At 46.7% G+C, this 25,518-nt stretch overlaps 1 protein-coding gene across 1 annotated transcript in view; it reads right to left on the reverse strand.

The window, feature by feature from the left end:
* LOC140419270 (uncharacterized) overlaps window positions 1-25,518 on the reverse strand; it is a 229,738-nt gene that overhangs the window by 142,759 nt on the left and 61,461 nt on the right. The window lies entirely within an intron of this gene.

The raw sequence follows: 25,518 nt of genomic DNA on the forward strand, positions 1-25,518 counted from the left end.
AAAACTACTGACCATTCAACTTCTCCATGTTGTGTGATATTGTAAATAGTTCTGTCTCTTGGTCCTGTCGCTCATCTTTAAATGCACCATCATCACCCATCCGAAAACAATATTTAACCCACCATCAGTGCAAACTACCACATCAAAATCTCCCTTTCCTCTCCAAGTCCTTGTACTCGGTGTTCCCCAAGGATCTATCCTCAGCCACTCCTATTTCTCAACTACACGCTGCCACTAGGGGACATCATCCCAAAGCACCGTGTTAGTTTTCACATGTACACTGACAACACCCAGCTCTCCCTCACCCCCATCCATTCCTCCACTGTTACTAAATTATCAAACTGCTTATCCCACATCCAGTACTGGATGAGCAGAAATTTCCTTCAATTAAAAATTGGAAAGACCAAAGCCATTGTCTTCAGTCACCATTCGAAATTCCGTTCCCTAACTCCCGAGTCCATCCCTCTCCCTGGGAACTGTCTGAGGCTGAACCACACTCTGCACAATCTCTGTGTCAGATCTGACCCCAGGATGAGTTTCTGACCCCATATCCACACCATCACTAATATCAGATATTTCAATCTCCATAATGTCATCTGCTGCTGAAACCCTCATCCATGCCCCTGTTACCTTTAGACTTGATTCCAAGACATTCCTGTCCAGCCTCTCCCATTCACCCCACATGGAAACATGAGCTCATCCAAAATTCTGCTGGACGTGTATTTTCTCACACCAAGTCCTGTTCACCAAGTCCTGTTCACCATCACCCCTGTGCTCACTGACCTACACTGGCTCTGATTAAGCAAAGCCTCCATTATAAAATTTGCATTCATGTTGTCAAATTCCTCCGTGGCCATGAACATCGTCAGCCTTTAACCATGGAAGCAAAGAGCCCTGTTCAATGTGGGGAGAAACAGTTCACGTGGTCTGAATGTAGATGATGTTTTAGCTGATGGTCTGACCTTTCAAACGATATGTAGTCTCGCTGGGAGAAGCTTTGGAAATCTGGGGACTGTGAAATAAGATTTAGTCAGACTTGGAGATTACTCGACCTGTTCACACTGAGGAGTGACCGTTGATGTTCTCCGTGTGTGGGAATGGATTCACTCAGCTAACCAGCCTCACTTCTTCATGGTCAATCTGTGCAGGACTGTTACCAAGTGCAATGTATCTTTCCTGAGGTTTGGTGCCCAGTACGGAACACAGTTCATGCAGCAAGTGCGGAAAAGACAGCAGGAATTTCTCTAATCTGTGATTTACAAGGAAACATTCCAGGTTCCCAGCAGTTATGTTACTTCAGTAATTTCCTCATTCTCCATTAACTACCCTGCCTGTTAATTCTATTATTTCTGATAGTTCCATTATTGTAGCTGTAAACATCATGCATCAGAATTTAAGAGCAGTGAGGTCATGAGTCAGGTTTCAAAGTTGCAGGAAGGTGGTTTAAAGTGTGTCTTCTTCAATGCCAGGAGCATCCGGAATAAGGTGGGTGAACTTGTGACATGGGTTGGTACCTGGGACTTCAATGTTGTTGCCATTTCGGAGCCACGGATAGAGCAGGGACAGGAATGGTTGTCGCAGGAGCCGGGGTTTAGATATTTCAGTAAGCTCAGGGAAGGTGGTAAAAGAGGGGGAGGGGTGGCATTGTTAGTCAAGGACAGTATTACGGTGGCAGAAAGGACGTTTGATGAGGACTCGTCTACTGAGGTAGTATGGGCTGAGGTTAGAAACAGGAAAGGAGAGGTCACCCTGTTAGGGGTTTTCTATAGGCCTCCGAAAAGTTCCAGAGATGTAGAGGAAAGGATTGCAAAGGTGATTCTGGATAGGAGCGAAAGCAACAGGGTAGTTGTTATGGGGGACTTTAACTTTCCAAATATTGACTGGAAACTCTGTTCGAGTACTTTAGATGGGTCCGTTTTTGTCCAATGTGTGCAGGAGGATTTCCTGACACAGTATGTAGATAGGCCAACGAGAGGCGAGGCCATATTGGATTTGGTACTGGGTAATGAACCAGGACAGGTGTTCGATTTGGAGGTAGGTGAGCACTTTGGTGATAGTGACCACAATTCGATTACGTTTACTTCAGTGATGGAAAGGGATAGGTATATACCGCAGGGCAAGAGTTATCTCTGGGGGAAAGGCAATTATGATGCGAAGAGGCAAGACTTAGGATGCATCGGATGGAGAGGAAAACTGCAGGGGTTTGGCACAATGGAAATGTGGAGCTTGTTCAAGGAACAGCTACTGCGTGTCCTTGTTAAGTATGGAGCTGTCACGAACTTCCGGTGACGGCGGGCGGGAGGCAGCCGCGTGTTGGAGGGCTCCCGTTCGGGAACGGCATTGTCGGGGGTTAACGCCCGGTCCTAGGGCCAGTGAAGGCAGTAAAAGCCGGGAGACAGCACAGAGGAGGGGAATGTCGAAGACCAGCAAAAAAACGGCCGTGAAAAAAGCAGCTGAAAGTCCGTCAGGGAGTGGAAAGGTCACCGCGGGGTCAGTAAAGAAAATGGAGGCTGGAGGACCAAGGGGAGGCCACATTGCTTACAGCTGAAGAAATAACTAAGGTGATGGCTGTGGAATTCGAAAGGCAGTTTGCAAAATGCATGGAGACAGTGCGGAAGGAGATGAGGGAGGTTTTGAGTGCACTGGTGGAGGAGGCGGTTTCCCCGGTGATGACGGCGGTGGCGAGTGCAGTGGCGGATGTGCGAGAGCAAGGGCTGAAGGAAGTGGAGGAGACATTGCAGCACGGTGATCAACTTGCCTCGATGGGGACGGAGATGCGGAAGGTGATGGACATTAACAAGGATCTGCGAGGAAAAATGGAAGACCTGGAAAAAAGATCCAGGCGACAGAATTTGAGGATTATGGGGCTGCCCGAAGGAGTTGAAGGACCGAAGCCGACTGAGTATTTTGCCGTGAAGCTGGCAAAACAATTGGGGGAGGGGGAGGATCCCTCCCGATATGAACTGGATCGGGCTCATTGGTCGTGGAGGCCTGTACCAAAGGCGAGTGAGCCGCCAAGGGCAGTGACTCTGTGCTTCCGTAGGTGCAGTGTGAAGGAGAAGGTCCTGAGCTGGGCCAAGCAGAAGCGGGTGGTGCAGTGGGCTGGAGCTGGTATACGTGTATACCAGGACATAACGGAGGAACTGGCGAGAAGGCGGGCTGCCTTCAACTGGGTGAAGAGGGCACTGTACATTAGCAAGGTGCAGTGCGGCATTGTATATCCAGCGAAGCTGAGGGTGACTTATAAGCTCAGGCACTTTTATTTTGGAACGGCGGAAGCAGCGGAGGAGTTTGCGAAGGCAGAAGGACTGTGGCAGAACTGACAAATTGAGAAATGGCCATGTGCCGATGTAACCTCATGACTGTATTTTCTTCTTTCTTGTTTCACTGCGTGCGAGTGTAGGGGCTAAAGGAGCCAATGTTGTATATATTTGGACAAGGGAAGGGATGGGACTTTCACTCGAAATGAGGGCTCTTTGGGGTATAGGTGGATATGCGGGGATCTCTGAGCTTTCCTAGGGCCGGGCAAGGGGGAAAGGGATCCGGGCGGGGGCCTCCACGCTGGCCGGTTTAAGCCGGCCAGTGAACGGGAGTGAGGTGGGGGGATGGGTTGCGGCCATCGGAGCCTGGCAGAACAGGGTCCGAGTGGTTTAGCCGGGGTGGAAAGTTGGGGGGAAGGAACAGAGGTTGGGAGGAGGAGTTTTACAAGAGGCAGTGGACGGGAGGAGTTTTACAAGAGGCAGTGGACGGGAGGAGCTGAAGACTTGGGGGGGGGGGGGTGTACAACTCTTGGGTATCATGTACGGTACTCTTTCAGAGGCTGGATGGCGTTGAGTGTGGGGGGGGGGGGGGGGAGTGGGCTCCATAGGTCAGTGGTGACCATGGGCGGTCCCGGGCTCCTTTTTCTCCTTTGTTTTTTGTTTCCACCGTGGGAAGGTTTGGTTTATTGGATGCATATATTGACAGGTGGGCCGTTGTTTGGGGTGGTGGGAGGATGGGATCATTGGTATTGTTAAGGGGATTGATTTGGTATTTGTTACCATTTACTCCTAAATTTATAATGTAAATTTTTGAAGGAAAATGTGAAAATGTAGAATAAAAAAATATATATTTTTAAAAAGTATGTACCTGTCAGGCAGGGAGGAAGTGGTCGAGCAAGGGAACCGTGGTTTACTAAAGCAGTCGAAACACTTGTCAGGAGGCTTATGTAAAGATGAGACATGAAGGTTCAGTTAGGGCGCTCGAGAGTTACAAGTTAGCTAGGAAGGACCTAAAGAGAGAGCTAAGAAGAGCCAGGAGGGGACATGAGAAGACTTTGGCAGGTAGGATCAAGGATAATCCTAAAGCTTTCTATAGATATGTCAGGAATAAACGAATGACTAGGGTAAGTGTCGGGCCAGTCAAGGACAGTAGTGGGAGGTTGTGTTTGGAGTCCGAGGAGATAGGAGAGGTGCTAAATGAATATTTTTCATCAGTAGTCACACAGGAAAAAGACAATGTTGTCGAGGAGAATACTGATATTCAGGCTACTAGACTAGAAGGGCTTGAGGTTCATAAGGAGGAGTTGTTTGCAATTCTGGAAAGTGTGAAAATAGATACGTCCCCTGGGCCGGATGGGATTTATCCTACAATTCTCTGGGAAGCTAGGGAGGAGATTGCTGAGCCTTTGGCTTTCATATTTAAGTCATCTTTGTCTACAGGAATAGTGCCAGAAGACTGGAGGCTAGCAAATGTTGTCCCCTTGTTCAAGAAGGGGAGTCGAGACAACCCAGGTAACTATAGACCAGTGAGCCTTACTTCTGTTGTGGGCAAAATCTTGGAAAGATTTATAAGAGATAGGATGTATAATCATCTAGAAAGGAATAATTTGATTAGAGATAGTCAACACGGTTTTGTGAAGGGTAGGTTGTGCCTCACAAACCTTATTGAGTTCTTTGAGAAGGTGACCAAACAGGTGGATGAGGGTAAACAGTTGATGTGGTGTTTATGGATTTCAGCAAAGCATTTGATAAGGTTCCCCACGGTAGGCTACTGCAGAAAATACGGAGGCATGGGATTCAGGGTGATTTAGCAGTTTGGATCAGAAATTGGCTAGCTGGAAGAAGACAAAGGGTGGTGGTTGATGGGAAATGTTCAGACTGGAGTTCAGTTACTAGTGGTGTACCGCAAGGATCTGTTTTGGGGCCACTGCTGTTTGTCATTTTTATAAATGTCCTGGAGGAGGGCGTAGAAGGATGGGTGAGTAAATTTGCAGATGACACTAAAGTCGGTGGAGTTGTGGACAGTGCGGAAGGATGTTACAAGTTACAGAGGGACATAGATAAGCTGCAGCGCTGGGCTGAGAGGTGGCAAATGCAGTTTAATGCAGAAAAGTGTGAGGTGATTCATTTTGGAAGGAATAACAGGAAGACAGAGTACTGGGCTAATGGTAAGATTCTTGGCCATGTGGATGAGCAGAGAGATCTCGGTGTCCATGTACATAGATCCCTGAAAGTTGCCACCCAGGTTGAGAGGGTTGTTAAGAAGGCGTACGGTGTGTTAGCTTTTATTGGTAGAGGGATTGAGTTTCGGAGCCATGGGGTCATGTTGCAGCTGTACAAAACTCTGGTGCGGCCGCATTTGGAGTATTGCATGCAATTCTGGTCGCCACATTATAGGAAGGATGTGGAAGCATTGGAAAGGGTGCAGAGGAGATTTACCAGAATTTTGCCTGGTATGGAGGGAAGATCTTATGAGGAAAGGCTGAGGGACTTGAGGCTGTTTTCGTTAGAGAGAAAAAGGTTAAGAGGTGACTTAATTGAGGCATATAAGATGATCAGAGGATTGGATAGGGTGGACAGTGGGAGCCTTTTTCCTCGGATGGTGATGTTTAGCACGAGGGGACATAGCTTTAAATTGAGGGGAGATAGATATAAGACAGATGTCAGGGGTAGGTTCTTTACTCAGAGAGTAGTAAGGGCGTGGAATGCCCTGCCTGCAACAGTAGTGGACTCGCCAACACTAAGGGCATTCAAATGGTCATTGGATAGACATATGGACGATAAGGGAACAGTGTAGATGGGCTTTAGAGTGGTTTCACAGGTCAGCGCAATATCGAGGGCCGAAGGGCTTGTACTGCGCTGTAATGTTCTATGTTCTAATCTGTTCTATTGCTCACTCTGGTTTAAGTTTATGTTGCGGTTAATAACAGACAAACTCTGTCCTCCCACCGATCTGATTAGAGTTTCCAATGAGTCGATTCTGTGGAATGGAATGTCTTATCAGCGTTTCCACGGTGACCTGTCTGCAGTGAAGGAATGGCTTATCAGCGTTTCCATGGTGATCTGTCTGCAGTGAAGCGCCTGCTTGAGTTTCTAACTCAGACTAAACTTCTCTCTCCCATAACACACATTATATCAGACATTGGATGTCAATGTATTTCAGCCACGTTATGTTAATGTCTCCAAAACCCTAAAAGGAGTTTCAGATACACAAACTTTTAAATGTGGGAGGACAAGTTGATAAAGTGTCTAAAAAACACATGGGATCCAAGGTTTTATAATTCTGGGCGTGGAGTACAAAAAGGACAGAGGTCATGTAAATCTGTACAATCATTGGTTAGACTGCAGTTCAAATATTAGATCAGGTTTTGGGGATTTTACACCAGGAAGGATGTGAAGGCCATGGAGAGGGTGTAGAAGAGATTCACTGAGATGATCCCAGGGAAGAGAGGCTTTAGTTTCCAGGAGAGATTAGAGAAACTGGGGCTCTTTTCATTCGTACAGAGGCTGACTGGAGATCAGAGGGAGGGGGGTTCATTCCAGCCTTGGGTGACTGTGTAGAGTTTGCACTTTCTCCCCGTGTCTGCGTGGGTTTCCTCCGGGTGCTCCGGTTTCCTCCCACAGTCCAAAGATGCACAGGTTAGGTGGATTGGCCATTCTAAAAGATTTCCCCTGAGTGTCCAATGGTTAGGTGGGGTTACATGGATAGGGTGGAGGAGTGGTCCTCTACATTGGCCCATCAAACGCTCCCATGATAGGTTTTGCACAAGGTTGGATACAATGTAAATGTATCAGTGGTTAGCACTGCTGTCTCACGGCACCGAGGTCCCAGGTTCGATCCCGGCTCTGGGTCACTGTCCGTGTGGAGTTTGCACATTCTCCCCGTGTTTGTGTGGGTTTCTCCCCCACAACCTAAAGATGTGCAGGGGAGGTGGATTGGCCACACTAAATTGCCCCTTCATTGGAAAAGATGAATTTAGTACACTAAATTTTTTTTAAAAATCAATTCTACTAGTTACATCCTCAAAATTGAAGTTTCCCTTCATAAATCCATGCTGAATCTGTCCAATCCTGCCACTGTTTTCTAAGCGCTCAGCTATAAAATCTTGATTATGGATTCAACAATTTTCCCCACTTCCTACATCAGGCTTCCTGGTCTATAATTCCCTGTTTTCTCTCTCCCTCCCTTTTTTAAATAGTGGAGTTACATAATCCACCCTCCAATCTGCAAGAATTGTTCCTGAGTCTGTAGAATCCTGGAAGATGAGCACCAATGCATCCACTATTTCTCGAGCCACTTCTTTAAGTACTTTGGGTTGCAGATTATCAGGCCCTGGGAATTTATCAGCCTTCAATTCCATCTATTTCCCCAACACAATTTCTCTACTAATATTGATCTCCTTCAGTTCCTCCCTGTCAGTTCTCATAATTAATTTTGGCTAATCCAGCTTTTTATAAGTGATGCACGATCAATAACCTCAGAAACGAGATTGGGGACATTTGAAGGCTTTAATACACCAGATGTTTCCCCCAGCTGCGCAGGTACAGAAGAAAGCGGCTGGGGCGGCACGGGCTCTTATACCCCGCCTTGCAAGGCGGAGCTAACATACAAGCTTAACTAATGGGAACAAGTACATTCTCCACCAATGGTATTCCGGCATTACTAGGTACCGTAATCCTCCTAACACAGACTACCACATTCACCCCCTGTAAAAAATGAGTCCGGCGGGGGTGCTGGCTTCGTATTACACGTGGTAAAAGTGGTAGAAGTTACAGTTATGAAGGTACGTAATGCCTCCGTACAGTGTTTTGCCTCATTACATCTTAACTATTTACAACAGTAATGTACATTTCAAAAGGAAGCAATTAGTTGATCGGGGGCCCTGGTCATCCTCTGCGATCGCTGTAGCCTTGGTGGTGATGCCGGTGGAGGTTCGGGCGTCTGTGACTCCGGGAATGTGGTTTTGGCTTCTGTGGTAGCTTCATCACCCCTTGACGTGGCTGGTGGAAGGGCCGACTGACTTGGGAAGGGGGCGGCTGTGGGGTGCGCCGGTGGGCAGGGCCTAGACGGGGCCTGTGGAAGAACCGATCCACCTGGGAAGGGGGCGGCTGTGGGTTGCGCTGGTGGGAGGGAGGGTGGGACTAGTCACGGGGGATCCAGTGGTGTGGGGATCCAGTGGGCGCTAGGTCCCGTAGGGAGACCGTATCCTGTTGGCCGTCGGGGTACGCCACATAGGCGTACTGAGGGTTAGCGTGGAATGATGGACCCTCTCGATCAATGGGTCCGATTTGTGCACCCACACGTGTTTTCGGAGCAGGACGGGTCCGGGAGCTGCCAGCCAGGTCGGGAGCGAGGTCCCAGAGGAGGACTTCCTGGGGAAGACAAGGCGACGTGCATGAGGTGTTTGGTTGGTCGTGGTATAGAGCAGTGACCGGATGGAGTGGAGGGCATCCAGGAGGACTTCCTGCCAGCGGGAGACTGGGAGATTCATGGGCCGTAGGACCAATAGGACGGTCTTCCAGACCGTTCCGTTCTCCCTCTCTGCCTGTCAATTTCCCCGGGGGTTGTATCTGGTCGTCCTGCTCGAGGCAATGCCCTTGCTGAGCAGGAAATGACGCAGTTCGTCGCTCTTAAAGGAGGACCCCCTATCGCTGTGTATGTAGGCGGGTAAACCGAACAGCGTAAAGATACTATGGAGGGCTTTTATGACGGTGGTTGCGGTCATGTCAGGGGATGGCGAATGGGAACCGGGAGTACTCGTCAATCACGTTCAGGAAGTACGTCAGGAAGCGGTCGGTGGAGGGGAGGGGGCGTTTGAAATCCATACTGAGGCGTTCAAAGGGACAGGATGCCTTTATCAGGTGCGCTTTCTCTGGCCTGTAGAAGTGCGGCTTGCACTCCGTGCAAATTTGGCAATTCCTGGTGGCTGTCCTGACCTCCTCGATGGAGTAGGGCAGGTTGCGGGTCTCGATGAAGTGGAAAAATCGAATGACCCCCGGGTGGCAGAGGTCCTCGTGGAGGGCTTGGAGGTGGTCCACTTGTGCATTGGCACATGTGCTGCGGGATAGGGCATCAGGAGGCTCGTTTAACTTCCCGGGATGATACAAGATCTCATAGTTGTAGGTGGAGAGTTCGATCCTCCACCGTAAGATCTTGTCGTTTTTTATCTTACCCCGCTGTGCATTATCGAACATGAAAGCAACCGACCGTTGGTCAGTGAGGAGAGTGAATCTCCGGCTGGCCAGGTAATGCCTCCAATGTCGCACAGCTTCTACTATGGCCTGGGCCTCCTTTTCGACTGCGGAGTGGCGGATTTCGGAGGCCTGGAGGATGCATGAGAAGAAGGCCAAGGGGTCTGCCCGCTTGGTTGAGGGTGGCCGCCAGAGCTACGTCAGACGCGTCGCTCTCGACTTGGAAGGGGAGGGACTTGTTGATGGCGTGCATCGTGGCCTTTGCAATGTCTGCTTTGATGCGGCTGAAGGCCTGGCGGGCCTCTATCCACAGGGGAAAAACTGTGGATTTGATCAGTGGACGGGCCTTGCCTGCACAGTTGAGGACCCACTGGGCATAGTAGGAAAAAAACCTAGGCAGCGCTTCAGGGCCTTGGAGCAGTGCGGGAGGGGGAACTACATAAGGGGGCGCATGCATTCAGGGTCGGGGCCTTTCACTCCATTACGCACTACGTAGCCGAGGATGGCTAGGCGGTCTGTGCTGAACACACATTTATGATTGTTATACGTTAGGTTAAGGATTTTCGTGGTTTGGAGGAATTTTCGGAGGTTGGTGTCGTGGTCCTGCTGGTTGTGGCCGCAGATGGTGACATTATCGTGGTATGGGAATGTGGCCCGTAAGCCATACCAGTCAACCATTCAGTCCATCTCTCGTTGGAAGACCGAGACCCCTGTTAGTGACACTGAAGGGAACCCTTAAGAAGTGGTAGAGCCGCCCATCTGCTTCGAAGGCAGTGTATTTGCAGTCACTAATGCGGATGGGGAGCTGGTGGTAGACGGACTTAAGATCCATCGTGGAGAAGACCTTGTATTGCGCAATCCTGTTGACCAGGTCGGATATGCGGTGGAGAGGGTACGCGTCAAGCTGCGTAAACCTGTTGATGGTCTGACTGTAGTCGATGACCATCCTATGCTTCTCCCCGGTCTTTACAACCACTACTTGAGCTCTCCAGGGACTGTTGCTAGCCTCAATGATGCCTTCCTTCAGTAACCATTGGACCTCTGAGCTAATAAAGATCCGGTCCTGGGCACTATACTGTCTGCTCCTGGTGGCGACAGGATTGCAATCCGGGGTGAGGTTCGCAAACAGGGAAGGCGGATCGACCTTGAGGGTCGCGAGGCTGCGGACAGTGAGGGAGGGGGGGGTATTGGGACACCGAATTTGTAAGTTAGACTTTGGAGGTCGCACTGAAAATCCAACCCTAGGAGTGTGGCTGCGCAGAGATGGGGAAGGACGTAGAGTCGGTAGTTTTTGAACTCTCTTCCTTGAACTGTGAGGTTAGCTACACAAAACCCCTTTATCTCTACTGAGTGAGATCCGGAGGCCAGGGAGATTTTTTGATTAATGGGGTGGACGGGGAGAGAACAGCGTCTTACCGTGTCGGGGTGTATGAAGCTCTCCGTGCTCCCAGAGTCGATTAGGCAGGACGTTTCATGCCCATTGATAAGCACCGTTGTCGCAGCAGTCAAGAATGTTCGGGGCCGAGACTGGTCCAGGGTCACCGAGGCTAATCGTGGCAGCAGTTGGATGTTCGATTCGGGCAGTGTGTGGTCAGCCGAACTGGGGTCCTGGGAGTCCATCCAAGATGGCGGCGCCCACGGGTCGCACATGGCTGGGGGTGCACAGAATGGTGGCGCCCATCCATCGCACGTGGTGTCCGCGGGACAAGATAGTGGCGCCCGGAGGCCACACGTGGCCCTGGAGGGGGAAGATGGCGGCGCCCGCTGGCACACGGGGTCCGTGGAGAGAGTTGTGGTGGCGGTCCGTATTCGCCTCCGGAGACCGCAGCGACCGCCCGGGCCTGGAATACTGCCACGAAGTGGCCCTTTAGGCCGCATCCCTTGCAGATAGATGAATGGGCCGGACAGCGCTGTTGGGGGTGCTTGGCTTGCCCGCAAAAATAGCAGCGGGGCCCTCCGGGATTGCCAGGCCGTGTCGCAGCACAAGCTTGTGGGGGATGGGAGATGCCTCGGGGTTGGCTGCGGGAGGGTTCCACGCTGCCCAGGGGGCTGCCGCACGGTCGGGGACGTAAGCGCGGGCATTTCGGGAGGCCACATCCAGGGAGCCGGAAAGAGCCCGTGCCTCCCTGAGGCCTAGTGTCTCTTTCTCCTGCACTCGCTGGTGGATTTGGGAGGACAGCATACCTGCAACGAAAGCATCCCGGATCAAAAGTTGTGTGTGATCGCTCGCCGAAACTTGTGGGCAGCTGCAGTTTCTCCCATACACCAGGAGCGCACGGTAGAATTCTTCCAGTGATTCCCCAGGGATTTGTCACCCTTTCGCTAGCCGATGTCGAGCGTAGACCTGGTTTACAGGGCGAATATAATGTCCTTTCAGCAGCTCCATTGCTGCATCGAAATCGTCCGCGTCCTCGATGAGGGTGTAAATACTAATGAGCTAATTTTACCAGATTTCTGGGCTCACCCTCGAGTGCAGGACTAGAAGTTTCTGTTCTCCCGTGGGTGTGTTTTCGGCCGTTCCGAGATATCCGTTGAAACACGCCAGCCAGTGCTTGAAGGTTGCCACTGAGTTTGCCGCGTGGGGGCTGAGTTACAGACACTCCGGCTTAATTCGAAGCTCCATTCTTTTAAATCTAGCGTATTAAATTGATGCATGATCAATAACCTCAGAAACTATATTGGAGACAATTGAAGGCTTTAAGACGCTAGATGTTTCCCCCAGGAGCGCAGGTACAGAAGAAAGCTGCTGGGGCGGCATGGGCTCTTATACCCCGCCTTGCAGGGCGGAGCTAACATACAAGCTTAACCAATGGGAACAAGTACATTCTCCACCAATGGTATTCCGGCATTACTAGGTACCTTAATACTCCTAACACGTCCCTAGTAGCCCGGCGCAGGATCCTACTCATGTGGAAGGAGGCGAAACCTCCCGGACTGGAGGCCTGGGTAAATGATATGGCGGGGTTCATTAAACTGGAGCAGATAAAGTTTGCCCTGAGAGGATCGGCTCAAGGATTCACCAAGCGGTGGCAGCCATTTCTCGACTACCTAGGGGAACATTAAAGGGAAGACAGATGACCAGCAGCAGCAACCCAGGGGGAAGGGGGGGAGGGTTTAGTTTAGTTTAGGTCAAAGATAATGGGGTTTTGTTACTTGTGTATTGTTAAAAATTTCTGTATTGTTATTGTTGCGTTTGCTTTGTAAGAGGGGAAAAATTGTTGTTTGGGAAAAAAATTTCAATAAAACATATTTAAAAAAAAAAAAAATACTTCTAACACAGTCTACCACAATAAGATATGAGCTAGTTTCCCTAACTTCTTGATTACATACCAGAGAAGACACACTGAAACTGGTAAAATTAGCTCATTAGTATTTACTTGAATAAGCACGCCGCACGTCATTCAATTACATTCCTTATCCTCAGCAGAGCTGCTAATTCTAAAATACTAGGAAATAACTGGGGGCCGGTTGAGCTCAGTTGGCTAGACAGCTGGTTTGTGATGCGGAATAAAGTCAACACCGCAGGTTCAATTCCTGAACTGGCTGAGGTTATTCATGAAGATTGCCTTCGCAATCTGACCCCTCGCCTGAGGTGTGGTGATCCTCAGGTTAAATCACCACCAGTCAGCCCGCCCCCTCAAAGAGGAAAGCAGCCTCTGGTCACCTGGGGCTCTGGCGACTTTAATTTACTAACAAATAAGGCTAAGTACAAATCATTAAAGTGACAGATCGCGCTTGGATTTGAAGATTCTCCAGCTCTCCCTTCGCCTGTATCCATCTTGTGGATCGTTCTAATTCAGTATTATTTCTTCCAAGCCTTCAATTGTCCAAACTCAATTCCCTTTTCCTTCAATGTTACTCCTGTTGACCATAACCAGTGTTTTCCGTTCTGTCCTGATTGGAGTATGAGTCAATGCCTTGATGATTTTAAAATGTTTTCTCCATTTACGGTCACATTTTTTAAAAAAATTACGGAATGTGTGTGTCATTGGCTAGGCCAGCATATTGCTCATCTCCAGAAGCCCTTGAGAAGTTGGTGGTGAGCTGCCATCTTCATCTGCTGCAGTCCCTTAGGTGTGGGTACACCCACTGTGCGGTTATGGAGGGAGTTCCAGGATTTTGACCCAGTGCCAGTAATATATATTTTCAAATATATATATTTCCAAATAGGAATGGTTAGTGATTTGGAGGGAACTTCCAGGTGGTGGTGTTCCCAGGTATCTGCTGCCATTCTGCTTCTAGATGGTAGAGATCCTGAGTTTGGAAGCTGCTGCCTAAGGAGCCTTGGTGAGTTACTGCAGTGCATCTTGGAGATGGTACACATACCTGCCATTTTTCATACGTGGTGAAGGGAGTGAATGTTTGTGGATAGGGTACCAATCAATTCTTTGTCCTTCTTGAGTGTTGTTGGTTCTGCACCCATCCAGACAAGTGGAGAGTATTCCCTTACATTCCTGATGTGTCTTGTAGATGGTGCACAGGTTTTAGGGAGTCAGGAGGTGAGTTACTCGCTGCAGGATCCTAGCCTTTGATCTGCTCTTGTAGCCACAATATTTATGGCTAGTTCAGTTTGGTTTCTGGTCAATGGTAACCCCTAGGATGTTGACAGTGAGGGATTCAATGATGGTAATGCTATTTAATGTCAAGGGGCAATAGTTTAGATCCTCTCTTGTTGGAGATGATCATAGTCTGGCATTTGTGTGGCACAAATGCAACTTACCACTTGTCTGGATAAACCTAGATATTATCTCGCTGCATTTGGCCATGGACTGCTTCCTTAACTGAGGAGTCGCAATTGTGCAGTCATCAGCGAGCATCCCCACTTCTGACCTTATCATGGGAGGCCGGTCATTGATGAAGCATCAGCTGAAACTAGTTTGGCCTAGGACACAGTTTGAACATGTCTGGGATTCATTCTTCAGTGAATTTCACAAAGCATTTCTGAATTAGTTGTTTTATATTTGACAAATCACATCTGCACACTCACACCGATATCCTCACATGAGGCTACAAGGGCTCCATCCAATGCAGACAATTCAGAGACTTTCAGGTGATCTCATATTAAAACATAGAATTGTTTAAGTCTAATTGCAATCAACCAATCCACCAGTGTTTGTAAATAGTTCACTCGATTGTTTTAGTTTGAAAAAGACTGAACAATTCGGGAGGACAGGAATTTCAGATGGTAAATTGAAATACTTTAAAAAATATATATATACATAGCGATACAGAAGGAAAAGGGTAAACTGATCGATACAGAAGGAAAAGGGTAAACTGATCGATACAGAAGGAAAAGGGTAAACTGATACATACAGAAGGAAAAGGGTAAACTGATCGACACAGAAGGAAAAGGGTAAACTGATCGATACAGAAGGAAAAGGGTTAACTGATCGATACAGAAGGAAAAGGGTAAACTGATCTATACAGAAGGAAAAGGGTAAACTGATCGATACAGAAGGAAAAGGGTAAACTGATCGACACAGAAGGAAAAGGGTAAACTGATCGATACAGAAGGAAAAGGGTTAACTGATCGATACAGAAGGAAAAGGGTAAACTGATCGATACAGAAGGAAAAGGGTAAACTGATCGATACAGAAGGAAAAGGGTAAACTGATCGACACAGAAGGAAAAGGGTAAACTGATCGATACAGAAGGAAAAGGGTTAACTGATCGATACAGAAGGAAAAGGGTAAACTGATCGATACAGAAGGAAAAGGGTAAACTGATCGATACAGAAGGAAAAGGGTAAACTGATCGACACAGAAGGAAAAGGGTAAACTGATTGACACAGAAGGAAAAGGGTAAACTGATCGATACAGAAGGAAAAGGGTTAACTGATCGATACAGAAGGAAAAGGGTAAACTGATCGATACAGAAGGAAAAGGGTAAACTGATCGATACAGAAGGAAAAGGGTAAACTGATCGACACAGAAGGAAAAGGGTAAACTGATTGACACAGAAGGAAAAGGGTAAACTGATCGATACAGAAGGAAAAGGGTAAACTGATCGATACAGAAGGAAAAGGGTAAACTGATCGATATAGAAGGAAAAGGGTAAACTGATCGACACAGAAGGAAAAGGGCAAACTGATCGATACAGAAGGAAAAGGGTAAACTGATCGACACAGAAGGAAAAGGGTAAACTGATTGACACAGAAGGAAAAGGGTAAACTGATCGATACAGAAGGAAAAGGGTTAACTGATCGATACAGAAGGAAAAGGGTAAACTGATCGATACAGAAGGAAAAGGGTAAACTGATCGATACAGAAGGAAAAGGGTAAACTGATCGACACAGAAGGAAAAGGGTAAACTGATTGACACAGAAGGAAAAGGGTAAACTGATCGATACAGAAGGAAAAGGGTAAACTGATCGATACAGAAGGAAAAGGGTAAACTGATCGATATAGAAGGAAAAGGGTAAACTGATCGACACAGAAGGAAAAGGGTAAACTGATCGACACAGAAGGAAAAGGGCAAACTGATCGATACAGAAGGAAAAGGGCAAACTGATCGATACAGAAGGAAAAGGGTAAACTGATCGATACAGAAGGAAAAGGGTAAACTGATCGACACAGAAGGAAAAGGGTAAACTGATCGATACAGAAGGAAAAGGGTAAACTGATCGATACAGAAGGAAAAGGGTAAACTGATCGACACAGAAGGAAAAGGGTAAACTGATCGACACAGAAGGAAAAGGGTAAACTGATCGACACAGAAGGAAAAGGGTAAACTGATCGACACAGAAGGAAAAGGGTAAACTGATCGACACAGAAGGAAAAGGGTAAACTGATCGACACAGAAGGAAAAGGGTAAACTGATCGATACAGAAGGAAAAGGGTAAACTGATCGATACAGAAGGAAAAGGGTAAACTGATCGACACAGAAGGAAAAGGGGAAACTGATCGACACAGAAGGAAAAGGGCAAACTGATCGACACAGAAGGAAAAGGGTAAACTGATCGATACAGAAGGAAAAGGGTAAACTGATCGATACAGAAGGAAAAGGGCAAACTGATCGATACAGAAGGAAAAGGGTAAACTGATCGATACAGAAGGAAAAGAGTAAACTGATCGACACAGAAGGAAAAGGGTAAACTGATCGATACAGAAGGAAAAGAGTAAACTGATCGATACAGAAGGAAAAGGGTAAACTGATCGATACAGAAGGAAAAGAGTAAACTGATCGACACAGAAGGAAAAGGGCAAACTGATCGATACAGAAGGAAAAGGGTAAACTGATCGACACAGAAGGAAAAGGGTAAACTGATCAATACAGAAGGAAAAGGGTAAACTGATCGATACAGAAGGAAAAGGGTAAACTGATCGATACAGAAGGAAAAGGGTAAACTGATCGACACAGAAGGAAAAGGGTAAACTGATCGATACAGAAGGAAAAGGGTAAACGGATCGACACAGAAGGAAAAGGGTAAACTGATCGACACAGAAGGAAAAGGGTAAACTGATCGATACAGAAGGAAAAGGGTAAACTGATCGATACAGAAGGAAAAGGGTAAACTGATCGATACAGAAGGAAAAGGGTAAACTGATCGACACAGAAGGAAAAGGGTAAACTGATCGATACAGAAGGAAAAGGGTAAACTGATCGACACAGAAGGAAAAGGGCAAACTGATCGATACAGAAGGAAAAGGGTAAACTGGTCGATACAGAAGGAAAAGGGTAAACTGATCGACACAGAAGGAAAAGGGCAAACTGATCGATACAGAAGGAAAAGGGTAAACTGATCGACACAGAAGGAAAAGAGCAAACTGATCGATACAGAAGGAAAAGGGCAAACTGATCGATACAGAAGGAAAAGGGTAAACTGGTCGATACAGAAGGAAAAGGGCAAACTTATCAACACAAAACAGACTTATACCATTTCTCTTGGTTGATCAGGCTGTAAAAACATAATCCCTCTTGTACCCCTTCTTTGACAACAATTCTGATGGGAATCTTGCTTTGGGGATTCCAGTTCTTGGCTGGCAACAGACCTTCTACTCGGGTATTAAATACCTAAGTAGATCCTCCCTCAGTTTGAATAAACTGGATAGAACTCAATGGTTGGTCAATTTCATACCTGAATCGGTTTGATTGGGTTTTAACCATTTGGGTAAATGTCGCACAGATCGGGATACAATGGGAATGTTTAATGTATCCCTCCCATCATTGTGTGACCTTCCAGTTCCAAATAAGGTTACCGAGGGTATGAAGACTCGTTGCTAACGATCATATCAGATCATACATTCCTTCTCACAGAAGCTGTAATATAGAATTTAAAACAGGCTTAGACAGTTTTAGGTACAACCAAGTCTTTTAACACAACCACTTCCAGATTATTAAATCTTCAATTAAAATCAACTGAGGCACACTACTTATTTAATAATTTGTTTCTGATGAGTGAATAATTAATACACATCATTGATTAATATAACCAATCAATTGCTGAATACAAAATGCCCTTTTCATTTAAATGTTACGTTTCACAATGGCTTCCTTGATCTTATTAGCTTACTTCAGTAAACATAAAATGTAGCTCATCTGAAAATGAATCATTTCTACTGAAACGAACTGCCTAGTCCCACTTATATGTGTCTGTAAATATCTTTGCTCACCTCCCCCTGAATGCGTCAATGTCTTGGGCAGTGGCCAGTTTATCAAATGCAATTCTCTTTGAACGTTTATCCACAACAATGCAAACATCTCCAAGAGAGCCATCAATTTATTAGTCTCATCTACACTTTCCTTTCATTAAAATATACATCAATACCACATTGATATATTCCACTGAACTACACCCACAGTGAGGTATTCCAATTCCCATTTAGTGGGGTTATTTTTCCTTAACTTTATTCCTGTGCTCAACCACTTCCTCTTATACAATTTTACACATCCCATTAGATATCTCATTCATGAGGCTTAGAGAAACGTTACTGTCCAGTACTCCTACCTATAAAACAGGAATCAGACATTTCAATTTGATTCCAGGTATCAACAGATTAGATGTTTTTTATTTTCAAAATTAGTTCAAATTCAATTTGCAGTATTGTGGGGCTGGTGGGTTTAAGTCTTCAATTTATTTCCCCAGAGGAAACCTTCTTTTCCGATTCCCGGGAACCACCCAGACTGGTTGTCGTCAGGTTTTGTTCTGAATATTTGATAATCCCCCTCAGCTTCAGGTAAATTTCCCTTTCGAAGTTTGAAATAGCAAAGCTATAATTTTACTTCATCAATTTTGGCAATTGTTGAGGAAAAATATACCAGCGCTTCGAGTTTTCGCCAAAGGTCCTTTATTTAACACAAAGTTTGTGGAGGGAGTTAGAGTGACCACTCTATTAGGCCTTCTAATTAGTCCTTCTAATTGTCCCCACTTTACAAAAGGCAAGGCAGTACTTTATATGGTACAATAAGCAATATTTAGAAAAACGAGGCATTCCTTTGATAAGCCCAGAGACAGAAAAGCGAGCAGAGTTAAACAACTTGAATTCCTAGTCTAAGGACAATAATAATTGTCTGCTGTCAGCAACAATGTGCAGCTGTGCACTTGTTTACATGGTCTGACCTTCTGCCTATTACATGCAGAACTTCTTGACTGAAATAAGGCTAATATATCCATCATGCTTTGCCAAGTGCCTATTGCCATGAAATATAGTCAAGCAACCGGTTAAAAAAGAATACAGGGTATTCAGGCAACTAATCGGCCAACTACAGTCCCTTCTACAGCAAAGCTTACTCCAACTTGCTGGTTATAAATGGTATTTTTACGTCAGAATCAGAAGTCTTGGCAATTGATTTGTCGGCAAGTTGCATATCTCCCATCTCAAGCTCTTTCTCTCAGAAAGTAACAAATTGCCTAAATGGTTAAGGCCAAAGTCTTTGAAAGGCAAAGCCTTGAGTTCAAATTGTCACCATGTTGTGATATTTGATGCCAGTTCTTGAATTCAGAAATAAAAACCTTCTCGATCTCTTGCTGCAGCATCAGCACAAACCCTGGAAACCCGTTGAATCCACTTGGATTTGTCCAAGAGCCCAATGGGTTAATGTGTTCAGGAGAACAACCAAAAATGTGAGAGCAAAAATAATCCCGCGTTAATGATGAGGTGTTATTGTTCAGTGGTTACATTCCCATCACTGAGTCAGGAGGATGTGGGTTCAACTTCAGCTCCAGAAACCTGACCATAAAATCCGGCTGGTATTCCAATGCTGTACTGAGGGAATACAGCACTGTACTGAGGGAATACAGCACTGTACTAAGGGAATACAGCACTGTACTAAGGGAATACAGCACTGTACTGAGGGAATACTGCACTGTACTGAGGGAATACTGCACTGTACTGAGGGAATACTGCACTGTACTGAGGGAATACAGCACTGTACTGAGGGAATACAGCACTGTACTGAGGGAATACTGCACTGTACTGAGGGAATACAGCACTGTACTGAGGGAATACAGCACTGTACTGAGGGAATACAGCACTGTACAGAGGGAATACAGCACTGTACTGAGAGAATACTGCACTGTACTGAGGGAATACAGCACTGTACAGAGGGAATACAGCACTGTACTGAGGGAATACAGCACTGTACTGAGGGAATACTGCACTGTACAGAGGGAATACAGCACTGTACTGAGGGAATACAGCACTGTACTGAGGGAATACAGCACTGTCTATCAGAGGAAACCTTCCAATATAACCCCATCTGCTCTTGCAGCTGGACATTAAAGTTCTGCTGATGATATTTCGAAGGAGGAAGTTCTCTCGGGTAAACTGCTCAATATAAAGCCCTCGGTGATGAGCACTGAACAGATAATCTGATCATAATCATAGTTCTGTTTTGAACTCACTTTCTTGCTTCACAGATGCTGCCTGACCTGCTGAGTATTTCCATCATCTTATTTGTGTTTGTTGGAGCCTGTTGTACACAATCTGGCTGCCGCATTTCCTACATTACAACAGTGACTATATTTCAAAAGAACCTCATTGTCTGTAAAGCACTTTGGGACATCCTGAAGTTGTGAGAGGTGCTATATAAATACAAGTCTTCCATTAACAAAGGTGAAAAGATCCAACAATGGAACAGTCGGTAAGAGCATATCAATCAGTCTCCTCTTATCTTACAGAAATCCAGGATTCCAACACTGTCCATTTAATGCAATTCATGTCCATTCTGTTAATCCCATTAACTGGGCTGGGGTTTAACATCAAGGGAAATAAATCTGAACTGTCAAAATGAACATGGTTCATTCCTGGGTGTAGGAATCCAATCCCTGTAATCACATGTGAACCCTCTGGTGTGCCAGACGATTGGATGGCCGAGTGAATCCTCTGCCACACACGGGGCAGGTGAACGGCTTTTCCCCGGAATGGAGTCGCTGGTGTTTTGTCAAATCACTTCCGCTTTTAAAGCTCTTCTCACAGTCAGAACATTGGAATGGTCTCTCATCAGTGTGAACAAGTTTATGTCTCCGAAGCTGAGATTTCAAAGCAAATCCCTTCCTACACTCAGTGCAGGTAAAAGGTTTCTCCCCAGTGTGAATTAGCTGGTGATCCCGGAGATTATATGGATTAGTGAAATTCTTCCCACAATCAGTGCAGGTGAACGGTCTCTCTTCAGTGTGAATACGCTGGTGTCTGAGAAGGTGTGCCGATTTAATAAATCCCTTCCCACACACGGAGCAGATGAACGGCCTCTCACCAGTGTGGACACGCTTGTGATCAGTGAGGTGGGAAGAACAAGTGAATCTCTGCCCACACTCAGAGCAGTGGAATGGTCTTTCCCCAGTGTGAACCCGTAGATGCTCAGTGAGGTTGGATGAAGACCGGAAGCTCTTCCCACACTGAGAGCAATCGTACGGTTTCTCTCCAGTGTGAACTCGCTGGTGCGACGTTAGGTTGGATGCTGAAGTGAATTCCATTCCACAGGTGGAGCAGATAAACAGCTTCTCTCTTGTGTGAATACGTTGATGAATAATTAGATTCCCAGCATTCTTATAGCTTTTACCACAGTCAGAGCAGTTGAAAGTCCTCTCCCTGGTGTGACTACGTTGATGAATTTCCAGCCCTGATGGGGATTTGAATCCCTTCCCACAGTCACCACATTTCCACGGTTTCCCCATGCTGTTGGCGTCCTTGTGTTACCAAGGCAGTGACGTAGGGGTATTGTCACTGGACTAATAATCTAGAGACCCAGGGTAATGCTCTAGGGACCCAGGTTCAAATCCCACTGTGGCAGATGGTGAAAATTGAATTCAATAATGATCTGGAATTAAAAGTCTAATGATGACCATGAAACCATTGTCAATTGTTGTAAAAACTCATCTGGTTCACTGATGTCCTTCAGGTCTGGCCTACATATGACTCCAGATCCATAGCAATGTGGTTGACTTAAATGCCCTCCGGGATGGGCAATAAATGCTTCCACAACCAGCAATGCCCACATCCCATGAACAAATTAAAAAAACAGGTCTCTCCCCACTGTGAATGGTGCGATGTTTTTTCAGGCTGTGTAACTGATTAAAGTTCTTTTCAGTCAGTTCACTGGAACATTCTCACTCGGGTGTTGTGGGGGTCTCGGTGCTTGTCAGTCACAATGATGTCTCCGATCCTTTCCCACAGACAGAACAGACAAACATTTCTCCTTCCACATTCAAAAGCTGATGATATTCAGATCCTGATGACCGTGTCAAATCCTCTCCTTCCAATCCCCTGTAAAAGGAGTTGACAGTGTCAGTATCACTTTCATTCCAAAGAAACGAATATCTGGATTTCCAGAAAGCTTTTGACAAGGTGCCACACAAAAGGTTGCTGCATAAACTAAAGATGCATGGCATTGAGGGTAAAGTGGTAGCATGGGTAGAAGATTGGTTAACTAACAGAAAGCAGAGTGTGGGGATAAATGGGTGTTTCTCTGGTTGGCAACCTGTAACTAGTGGGGTCCCTCAAGGATCAGTGTTGGGCCCGCAGTTGTTCACAATTTACATAGACGATTTGGAGTTGGGACCAAGTGCAATGTGTCAAAGTTTGCAGACGACACTAAGATGAGTGGTAAAGCAAAAAGTGCAGAGGATACCGGAAGTCTGCAGAAGGATTTGGCTAGGTTAGGTGAATGGGCTAGGGTCTGGCAGATGGAATTCAATGTTGCCAAGTGTGAGGCTATCCATTTTGGGAGGAATAACAGCAGAATGATTATTATTTAAACGGTAAGATGCTAAAACATGCTGCTGTGCAGAGGGACCTGGGTGTGCTGGTGCACGAGTCGCAAAATGTTGGTGTGCAGGTGCAACAGGTGATTCAAGAAGGCTAATCAAGTTTTGTCTTTCATTGCTAGAGGGATGGAGTTCAAGACTAGTGAGGTTATGCTGCAATTGTATAGGGTGTTGGTGAGGCCGCATCTGGAGTATTGTGTTCAGTTTTGGTCTCCTTTCCTGAGAAAGGACATATTGGCACTGGAGGGAGTGCAGAGGAGATTCACGAGGTTGATCCCAGAGTTGAGGGGATTAGATTATGATGAGAGGTTGAGTAGACTGGGACTGTACTCATTGGAGTTTAGAAGGATGCGGGGGATCTTATTGAGACATATAAAATTATGAAGGGAATAGATAGGATAGATGCGGGCAGGTTGTTTCCACTGGTCGGGGAAAGCAGAACTAGGGGGCATAGCCTCAAAATAAGGGGAGGTAGATTTAGGACGGAGTGTAGGAGGAACTTCTTCACCCAAAGGGTTGTGAATCTCTGGAATTCCTTGCCCAGTGAAGCAGTTGAGGCTCCTTCTTTAAACGTTTTTAAGAAAAGGATAGATACCTTTCTAAAGAATAAAGGGATTCGGGGATATGGTGTAGGGGCCAGAGAGTAGAGCTGAGTCCACAAAGATCAGCCATGATCTCATTAAATGGCGGAGCAGGCTCGAGGGGCCAGATGGCCTACTCCTGCTCCTAGTTCTTATGTTCTTATGAAATTCAGAACAAATAGTTCTAATTTCTGTGGAATATTCGTTCCTCTCTTGTTTCCCCAAATATGTTGCCCAATCAAAGTAAAAGAAAGCAAAATCCCAACAAAAACAAAGGAAAGTTAGGACGGCACGGTGGTTAGCAATGCTGCCTCACTGCGCTGAGGACCCAGGTTCGATCCCGGCCCCGGGTCACTGTTCATGTGGAGTTTGTACATATTCCCTGTATCTGCATGGGTCTCATCCCCACAACCCAAAAAAGATGTGCAGGGTAGGTGGATTGGCCGCACTAAATTTCCCCTTAATTGGAAAAAAAAGAATTGGGTACTCTAAATTTTGTAAAAGTACAAAGGAAAGTTTTTTTAACTAAACCAGAATGTTGCTTTCAGTGTCTCAGAAACACTCTGCACCCTGAGGTAACAACAGTTGTGGAAGGTATCAAGCGTACTGGTGGACAACTCATGGTCCCACTCCAGGGCCACCTGAACATGGACAAGACCACAGAAGAGAGGCCAGCAGCCAGAGGAAGCCCTACATTCTCCCCCATCTGGATCTAAAAATTGGTGTTTTCAACAGATCAGGAGCAGATCCTCTGCTCCGACTAGCCCATACCCCTCTGTGCAGTAAAGCTGACCTTCTAAAAGTGCATCCTGCCTAAGCCCACACCCCCATAACCCCACCGAACCTGCAGATATTTGGGTTGTGTGAGAACAGCAGAGCACCGGAAGAAACCCACGCAGACACAGGGATAATGTGCAAACTTCACAACGTCAGCCACCCAAGCTCCGATTCGAATCCGAGTCTCTGTCGCTGTGAGGCAGCAGTGCCAACCACAGTGCCGCTAATTAATAATTTTAAACTATTCTGTTGCTTTCTGTTCCGGGCACTACGACCCAGTTGGAAAACAGACTCTAAAGTCCTGCCCATTCTCTCTTACGTCACCCTGATGCCTGCGCATGCGCTCTTCTCCTCGTTGAACCTACATGGCGGCCGCTCACCCGAGCTTGACCCCAGGCACATTACCCAAAGCCACAAACTCGCTACCGGAGGGTCTTATTTAGGGTTGGCGGCCTTCACTCAGGAGTTGATAAACTCTTCCCGTCCAGAGCCGGCTACATCGCTCCCTCTGGGATGCCATATCCTTACCAGTTTGCTACAGCCCATCTGCACCCAGTTCCCTCCAACTCGGAAAAGAGCCACCCAGAATGCCCCGCGGCAGGCTGCCTCTGGAGCATGCGCACTCAGCGCAATGAGCCAGTTGGATAGAGCGGTTTCTGGGCCGCGGGGCTTGTGGGAGCTATGGCCACCATTCATCAGCTGCTCGAGGCCTCTGAGCCAGAATCTCTGGATTCGAGTCCTACCCCAGGACTTGATCCTAACCCGGTCAAACAGGTTGAGTGTGTCAATCTGCAAATGCTTCCAAACTCACCAATATCTGACGGTAAGAGTGGGAGAGAGTCCTGGTCAGCCACGTGTTTTGTGGGAGCCTCTCAAGTTATAAATCCCTGGTAACAGACCAGTGACCAGTTCCAGGAATTACTCGCTCTGGAAACAGATGAAAGTCTGCTTTAATTAACCACGAGTGGGAAGAGAATTAAAGTGATGTTTTTGTCAGGCGCTAGGACCCGGGTGGGAACAGGCGCTGAAGCCGCGCCCACCATATTTTACATCTCCAAAACCCGGCGCAAACGCTCTTTCCCCATTAAATCAGCAGTTAATCTTGGGCTTTTGGGGGGATAAAGCCCAGAGCTGCAAAAGAGGGACCCACAGATTTATATTCAGGGTTTGAGGCATTCACCAGGTGTTTAGGAACCCTCCCCGGCAAAACCAGAAGAGAGAGAGAACTGTGAAACATATCAGTTAAGTGAGGAAGTTGGAATGTCAGTGGTTTAGTGAGAATAGGGTCAAGGGAGCAGAGGTCAGGTCTCATAAACAAGATTAGATTGAACAGAACATGACAGGAGATAGGAGAGAAACTGGAGGTAGATCTGAGTTCACACTCAGACGAGGGGGATTTTTAGAGACAGTTTGGCCCGGTGGAAGGGAGGGAAGCAGCAGAGGCATCTGATCAGATTGTCCACTCACTGTAATTACTTGTGAATTTGCTGGTGTCTTATCAGGT

The sequence above is a fragment of the Scyliorhinus torazame genome, chromosome 5, assembly GCF_047496885.1.
Source record: "Scyliorhinus torazame isolate Kashiwa2021f chromosome 5, sScyTor2.1, whole genome shotgun sequence".
Taxonomy (NCBI): Eukaryota; Metazoa; Chordata; class Chondrichthyes; order Carcharhiniformes; family Scyliorhinidae; genus Scyliorhinus; species Scyliorhinus torazame.